We start from the raw sequence: 9,315 nt of genomic DNA on the forward strand, positions 1-9,315 counted from the left end.
GTGAGTAGAGGCCCAATGTCCATCTGGTACCATAATTCTTAACATGTAAATATATGTACATAGATCTATTTCCCTATTGTTATATGTAAATATATTCACATATGTACATGCCTTTATTTAGACCTGTATAAATGCCCTTTGCCTACTAGTGCTTTCCTCTATTTCCTTTTACTTTCCTTTTGTCCAACTGTCATGTTCAGCCTTCATTCAGGTTTCAGTAATTACTCTTGGTTACATTGCCCTTGATCAAGTCCCATCAGGCATCCTATAACCTCTGCACCATCGATTTTAGATCTCTTTTTGTTCCCTTGTCCCTGGGTTGATTGACACCCTGCTTCCCTTCCCCCACCTCTCCCTCTCCTGTGTCCCCACCAGAACTGTTAGTCCCATAGTTTTTGCCTCCAGAGTGTTTATCCTGCCTATCTTAGATAGACATGCAGAGACAATAATAAGCACAAAAATAAGACAGAGAAAAACAGCAACAAAACAACAACAGCAAAACCCACGAAAAAGAAAAGCCTATAAATAGTTCTAGGTCTGTTTGTTGACCTTTAGGTGTATTTTCCAGTTGAGTCTGATAGGGTGCCATGCCCTGGCTCCAAAATCTATTTTTGATATTTACTGGGGACAACATTGCTTTGCCTCCCTTGCTGTTCTCTTGCACACCCTTAATGTTTCGCACTTGTGTGGTGGGGTCAGATTGGGCACAGTTCTCACACTGTGTCTCCAGTGTTGTCCCCCATAGCCTATTGGGTCAGTGAGGCCCATCGTGTCTCGTGGTGGGGCCGGCCCTATGGTCCCCTCTGTGCATTGGCTGCTCTGAGCTGGAATATCGTCCTTGGGGTTTGGTGGGCCAGGATGTGTTCCACTCTCTCCTTCCCTCTTCGTTTGAACTATAAATCTTTACAAGAAGAGGAAGCCTACTTTTTCTCCCACGTAGCAGTTGCTAGTTTCAAACTGCTGTCCTTATAATAGTAGTCCAACTCAGATCCTGATATGCCACTACAGCTTTTTTGGAATTAACAGTGTTAGAATTAACTAAGGTTGGATTTTGCCAAGAGAGTTAGCAACATGTAAGCAGGAAATGAGATGTATGTGCAAGGGATTGGTTCTATTGACTGGACATGGAATTTAAGTCCTTGTTGTTAATTGACCATCAAGTTGGTTCCAACCCATAGTGGTCCTATGCACAACGGAATTAGACACTGCCCAGTTCTGAGGTCCCGAGACATCTTCACACACGTTCCTTTGATTGTCCCCATTGTCGCAGCCACTGTGTCACTCCATCTCACGGAGGGACTTCCTCACTTTTGCTGCCCCCTACCAAGAATGCTCTCCAGGGACTGGTCTCTCCTGATAATGTCTCTAAGGATCACTCTGGCCATAGTTCTTCCAAGACATATTTCTCTGTTTAGCAGTCCATGGTACTTTCAATATTCTTCAGTACCTCATTTCAAACCCACCAATTCTTTTCCCCCCAATAGTTTTATTGGCATATAATTTACATATCATACAGTTCAATAGTTCAATCACATTTAGAAGAGTTGTACAGTCATCACCACAATCCGTTTTAGGACATGTTCTACAATCTTGTGTTCATTGTTAGCAGCTTCCCATTTCCCCCCACCCTCCCCTGCCATGGACTATTAATCCAGTTACTGTCTCTATCGGTTTACCTATGCTGGATCTCATATACAGAAACATACTGGAAGACAAACCACAAGAACAAGATAAACCTAACATGAATAACAAAGCAAAATAGATGAAATCTCAATTAAAAAGCAAAAAATATGAAAAACTAGAATAAATTTGAATGAGTTATAAGGAATATCAAATGAGAGGGTGCTAAGTTTTGACTTCACCGCTCTTACCACTTCATTGTGCACGTGAACAAAGCTATTCACATCCCTGGCCCGTGATCAGAGGGGATTCCCCAGAGGCTTAATCCATGTGTATTTCCCCGTCACTTAAAAAAAAATTTTTTTTTGAAACAGCTTTAAAATGGGTCTAAAAGAAGATCAAATGATAAGACACCACGTTTTTTACCTAACTTCGTCTTCCACAATTGTCTTTTAATGCTTTTTGTCTGAGAACAGGGCTATTCACACCCCTCAGCTATGACTGAAGGGCTTTTCACTGGAGACCAACCCATGTGTAGACCCTGGAAATGATTTTGAACTTTCATTGTCATCCATAACCTTCTGAAAACCAGGAGTTCACAATTTAAGCTCGATGCCCATTTCCTGATTTAGATTTGGATTATATTATTTATAATACTTGGATCACGAAGGCTGATGTGCTTCTTCCACATGGGTTTAGTTGATTCCTCAAACCAATCAATTCTTACTCTATCTTCTTTATTTAATGTCCAATTTTCACATGCATATGAGACAACTGCAAATACCATGGCTTTGGGCAGGCACCTTTTTGTCCTCCAGGTAACATCCTTGCTTTCGAGTACCCTAAAGTGATCTTGCACAGCAACTTTGCCCAGTGCTGTCTGTCTTTTGACGTTTTAACTGCTGCATTGATTGTGGATCCAAGCAAAATCCTTGACATGCATCTTTTCCTCACTTATCATGAGGTTACCTCTTGGTTTAGTTGTGAGGATGTTGGTCTTTTTTCATTGAGTTGTAATCCATACTGAAGACTGTAATCCTTAATCTCCATCAGGAAGTAGTACTTCAAGTCCTCTTCCCTTTCAGCAAGCAAGGTTGTGTCATCTGCATACTGCAGGCTGTTAATAAGCCTTCTTCCAATCTTGATGCCCAATTCTATCTTGAACTATCTTGAAGTACAACAGTGTCTGTGTTAGGATTATATCTATACCCATTCAAGGATATCCAATACATACAACTATTATTCAAATTTATGCACCCATTACAAAAGCTATTGATGCAGTAATTGAATAATTCTCTCAATGCCTTCAGTCTGAAATTCATGAAAAAATGAAATAAAAATGGATTGATAATTATTGGTGATCGGAATGCAAGTTTTGGAAATGAAGGAACAGTAGTTGAAAACTATAGTTTTGGTGATAGAAACAAATCTGGAGATTGTATTATAGAATTTTGCGTGACTAACGAAATGTTCATAGCAAATACTTTTTTTTAGAATAACACAAATAGCAACCATCCACATGGTCTTCTGCCAATTGAATATACAGCAAATCAAATAGATTATGTCCTTAGGAAAATAAGATGGAGAAACTCAGAATCAAAGACCATGGGCTACCTGTGGAAGAGACCATTAATTGCTCATATGTAAATTCACACTAAAGCTGAAGAACATTCAAACAAGTCCACAAGAGCCAAAATAGATCATGAGCATATCCCACATGAATTTTGATTTGCTGCTTTGAACACGAATGATAGAAGACCTGAAGAGCTGTATGAGCACACCAAGAACATCATTCCTGAAGAAAGCAATAGGTCACTAAGAAGACAGGGAAAAAGAAAAGATTAAAGTGGGTGTCAGAAGAGACTCTGAAACTTGCTCTTAATTATAGAGTAGCTAAGACAAATGGAAGAAATGATAATGTTAAAGAGCTGAATAGAAAGTTTCAAATGGCATCTCAAGAAGACAAACTAAAAGATTGTAATAAAATGTGAAAAGACCTAGAGTTAGAAAACCGAAAAGGAAGATTATGCTCAGCATATCTGAAACTGAAAAAACGGAAGAAAAAAATTCAAGCCATGAGTCACAATATTGAAAGATTGGGGAAAATGTTGAATGATGCAGGAAGCATATAAAAAAGATGGAATGAACACACAGAGTCGCTGTACCAAAAATAACTAGTTGACATTCTATCATTTCAGGAGGTAGCCAATGGTGCCAAAGGAAGAAGTTCTAACTGCACTGAAAGCATTAGCCAAAAACAAGCGTCCACCAATAGAGATGTTCCAACAAGCAGATGAAGCACTGGAAATACTTGTCTATGCCAGGATATTTGGAATACAGCTACCTGACCAACTGACTGGAAGAGATCCAAAGAAAGATGACCCAACAGAATGCTGAAATTATAGAATGGTATCATTGATATCAAATGAAGGTAAAATTTTGCTGAAGATCATCCAAACAATGGTTGCAGCAATACAATCACAAGGAGCTGCTAGAGATTTAGGAAAGGATGTGGAACAAAAGATATCGTTGCTGATGTCAGGTGGATCTTGGCTCAAAGCAGAGAATACTGGAAAGATGTTTACTTGTGTTTTATTGATTGGTTTACAGAGGCATTCTACTGTGTGGATCATTACAAAGTATCGTTAGTCTTGAGAAGAATGGGAATTCCAGAACACTTCGTGCATATTTGGAACTTGTACATGGATCAGGAGGCAGTCGTGCAAACAGAACATGGTTTAAACACTACATGGTTTAAAATCAAGAAAGGTGTGTCTCAGGGTTGTAACCTCTCACCATACTTATTCAATCTGCATGCTGAGCAAACCACCAGAGAAGTTGCCATACAGTATACAAAGAATGTGGCATCGGGATTGGAGGAAGGCTTGTTAACCACCCGTGGCATGCGGATGACACAAGCTTGCTTGCTGAAAGTGAGGAGAGAGACAGAAAAATTGTAAATGTTTGTAGAATCAATACATTTTGGGGTAATGATATGTCAAAAGAATGTTTGAGTTGGACTATTAGAATATGTTTAGTGAGAAATTAGGAAGTCCCAGACTGAGGTGTTTTAAAAGTAAGCCTGGCCGACTGTGGAGTTGCCCGGTTAGTCTGGGTTCTCACCGTGGCTTGCTGACTTCAGGAGTGCCGGCTTGGCTTGGTGGTACCCTCAGGATGGCAGTGAATTGTAGTGTGCACATTTCATTGCACTGTTCACGCCTCAAAAGCTGGATTATTCTCTTTTTTCATTCCCAGAAAAGTTTCACTTCTTGGTCTAATTTATTTCCCAATATGGTTTTTGTTTGCTTTTATGCTTTTATGTCAAAGAAATTTTGTTTATTTGAAGTCTTACATTTAATATAGCATATTAAAATGGGAGATGTTATTATAGTTTAGGAGCATATGTAAATTCATGTTTTTAATAAAATATCTAGTGTTTTCATGCCAGCTATGAGATGCTAATTTGAAAATGTAGTGCTCAACTGATAAATTGATGAATTCTTTTATTTTTGCTAACACCCCCTGATGTTTTTGTATTATAAAGTTTGAATATAGTGGGGAAATAAGCTTATATTTATATAGAGCTTCAAGGAATGAAGCAAAATTACCTGAGGCATTCCTTTTTTGAGGCCACTAGATGGCTCTGTTATCCTATTATTTAGGTTTTTAAAGTATTTAAAGTCCAGAAAGGTACATTCATTATTATTGAGCATGTATGTTTATGGTGTAGATAATAACATCTAAATACTAGCATATACAATGACTCTACCAACCTGCTTTCTGCATTCTCACTTTATATTATAAATACACATAGTTAGTGACTATTGAATATATTAAATTTTATTAGAAAGGAGTAACTTTTAGATGCAGATTTTAGGATTATAATTTAAACAGCAACAACCGCTCTTATATGTGAACCTTAAGATACTTTTCAATATTAATTAAATTAACCAAGTGAGTAATTAATTATTTTCCTATTTTTAGAATATTTCTGTAAATATATATATATTTTTTGTTAATATGTTTTTTAGTGTTGAGTATATCAAATGTGGACAATGATTCTGTTGGAAAAATGAAATCTTGCTGTCCAGTCTGCTGAGGGGCAGAGCTCTGATCATATTCATCTTACCTATAGTTAATAATAGTACTGGAGCCCTGGTGGCATAGCGGTTATGTCTTCGACTGCTAACTTCAAGGTTTGCGGTTCAAAACCACCAACTACTTTGGAGGAGAAAGAAGAGGCTTTTTACTCTTGTAAAAGTTAAAGTCTCAGAAACTCCCAGAAGCAGTTCTATCACAACCTACTGGGGCACTATGAGTCTGAATCAGCTTGATAAGTGAGTTTGTTTGTTTTAGTTTTATACCAGTCTCGAAATCCCTGGGTAGTGCAAGAAATCAGTTGACATGATCTCCTGCTAACCAAATAATTGGAACTTTGAGTCAACTCAGAAGCACCTTGCAAGAAAGACCTGGTGATCTACTGAACATCCAGCTGTTGGAACAATCTTGGAGGAAACTATGGAGGCAGGGAGGGTAGGTGGGGGGAAATGCCATGCATTCGGAGTTTACCGGGATATTGTTCCTGATTGGATTTGATGAGATGGACTGCGCGACTGCACAGAGTACTTTTTTCTTTCAGAACCGAAAAAAAACAAGTATAGTATTTAGGCTCCTAGCCTTTACAAGCCTCCCGATTCTTTACCCTCAGATGTAAACATGGGTCTGAGTGGCTTTAAAAGGAGGGGAAAAGTAAAACTGAAGTGGGCTTGGATTCTTCAGTGATGAACAAGTTCGTGTCAGACAAAAAGGAAGAAGATAAACTCTGATACATAGGGAATCCCCATGCACCTGGGTGCCAGTGGGTCTGGCTTAGTGCGGTCCTTGGCACATGCACGAGGCTACTAATAGGTTGTGGAATGAAGAATCGGGGCTATCATAGTGAAAAGGAAATTCTGGGGGGGTTTATATGATAAGAAGAAATGAGCTGCTGGGTGGCATACTTAAAAACAAAACTGACATTTATTTTTTTAAACTGTAGGCACATTTTTCTGAAGAGCTATACAATGCTTTCTGAAAATGTTTACCTTGAGCGGAGTCTACAAAAAATCCCGAACACTTCACTTTTTCAAAGTGAAATAAAGGACTTTGGATGGGCTATGCAAATACTCCAATATAATATAAAGATAATGAAGTAGTTATTTCTTAGTAAAGTCACAGTCTAACCAAGTGGAATGAAAACCTGATCTTATATTTCTATAGTTTAACACCTGGTTATTCAATTTATGACGGTTTATGTAAAAGGATACCTGTCTTCAAAGTGAGAAAGAAGGGTCCTCAAAGAAATCCCTGGAATTTAGGACTCAAATTTGACAAAAGCAGTATGAATTTTTTTTGAACAATCATGACTCTTTTTTCCTAAATCTTTTTATCATTATTATTATTTTATTTTTGCTTTTCTTAAACCACGCAGTATCTTGTTCTGTTTATTTTATTTTTTTAAATCATTTTATTGGGGGCTCATACAGCTCTTATGACAATCCATATATCCATCCACCATGTCAAGCAAATTTGTACATATGTTGTCATCATTTTCAAAACATTTTTGTTCTACTTGAGCCCTTGGTATCAGCTCATTTTCCCCTCCCCTTCCTCACGAACCCTTGATAATTTATTAAAAATTTTTTTCATGTCTTATACTTACCGATGTCTCCCTTCTCCCACTTTTCCAATCACCCCCCCCCCCAGGAGGGGATTATATGTAGATCATTGTGATTGGCTCCCCCCTCACTTTCGCTTACCCTCTTGATATCACTACTCATTATTGATTCTGAGGGGTTTATCTGTCCTGGATTACCTATGTTGTGGGCGCTTATCTGTACCAGTGTACATGGTCTGGTCTAGCCGGATTTGTAAGGTAGAACTGGGGTCATGATAGTGGGGGAGAGGAAGCATTAAAGAACTAGAGGAAAGTTGTATGTTTCATGGGTGCTATACTGTACCCTGACTGACTCGTCTCTTCCTTGTGATCCTTTTGTAAGGGGATGTCCAATTGTCTACAGATGGGCTTTGGATCTTTACCACGCTTCCCCTCATTCTCATTGATATAATTTTTTTGTTCTGGGTCTCTGATACCTGATCCCATCAACACCTCATGATCACACAGGCTGGTGTGCTTCTTCCATGTGGGCTTTATTGCTTCTCACCTAGATGATTGCTTGTTTATCATCAAGCCTTTTGAGACCCCAGACGCTATCTCTTTTGATAGCCAGGCACCATCAGCTTTCTTCACCACATTTGCTTATGCACCCATTTTGTCTTCAGCGATCTTGTTGGGAAGGTGAGCATCACAGAATGCTGGTTTATTAGAACAAAGTATTCTTGCATTGAGGCAGTATTTGAGTAGAGGCCCAATGTCCATCTGCTACCTTAATTCTTAACATGTAAATATATGTACATAGATATATTTTCCTATAGTTATATGTACATATATTTACATATGCACATGCCCATATTTAGACCTCTATAAATGTCCTTTGCCTCTTAGTTCATTCCTTTATTTCCTTTTACTTTCCTCTTGTCCCACTATCATGTTCGGCCTTCATTCAGGTTTCAGTAATTCCTTTCGGCTACATTACCTTTGATCAAGTCCCACCCAGCATCCTGTGCTCTTCTCACCATCAATTTTAGATCACTTGTTGTTCCCTTGTCACTGGGTTTGTTGACAGCCCCCTTCCTTTCCCTGCCTCCCCTCTCCTGTGTTTCTCCCAGAACCATCTTCTCCCGATTGTTTATCCTGCCTATCTTATCTAGATAGACATGCAGAGACAATAATAAGCAAAAAACCAAGTCTATTTGTTGACTTTTAAGGGTGTTTTTCAGGTGAGTCTGATGAGGTGCCATGCCCTGGCCCCAAAGTCTATTTTTAGTATTCCTTGGGGACTTCATTGCTTTGCCTCCCTTTCTGCTCTGTTGCACGCCCTTTGTTTTGCAGCCAGGTGTGATGGGGTCAGATCAGTCACAATTCTCACACTGTGTCTCCAGTGTTGTCCCCTATAGCACAATGAATCAGTGAAGGACGTTTTTTCATGGTGGGGCCAGCCCTATGGTCCTCTCTGTGCATTGGCTGCTCTGAACAGGAATATTGTCCTCAAGGCTTGGTGGGCCAGGATGTGTTCCACTCTCTCTCCTTGCCTCTTTGTTTACTCTTGTGTGCTCTGATCAGACTTGCCCCTCTTCCTGAGCTGTAGCTTCAGTGCTGTCCTCCGAAGTGCCTTCTTCTGGGGTGGGGAGGGGAGTGTGTGTTCACATAGTTGGGATTGGGGCAGGCCCTGCAGACCTCTCTATTGGTTCCCTGCTACTTCTTGTTCTGTTTAAATTATGTGTTCTGGAGGTTTTTTTTAATTAAATATTTTTATTGGGGGCTCTTACATCTCATCACAATCCATCCATCCATCCATTGTGTCAGGCACATTTGCACGTATGCTGCCATCATCATTTTCAATGCATATTTTCCTATTTGAACCCTTGATATCAGTTCCTCATTTTCCCCCTCCATCCCCCACCTGTCCTCCCTCCTGAACCCCTGATAAGTTATAGATTGTTATTTTCATATCTTACATCGCCCTCTGTTGTCCTTCACCCACTTTTCCATTGTCCGTCCCTCTGGGAGGGGGTTATATGTTGATCCTTGTGATC

This window comes from Echinops telfairi, unplaced genomic scaffold, assembly GCF_000313985.2.
Source record: "Echinops telfairi isolate 266 unplaced genomic scaffold, ASM31398v2 ScPeMD7_5927;HRSCAF=6808, whole genome shotgun sequence".
In the NCBI taxonomy this organism is placed as follows: Eukaryota; Metazoa; Chordata; class Mammalia; order Afrosoricida; family Tenrecidae; genus Echinops; species Echinops telfairi.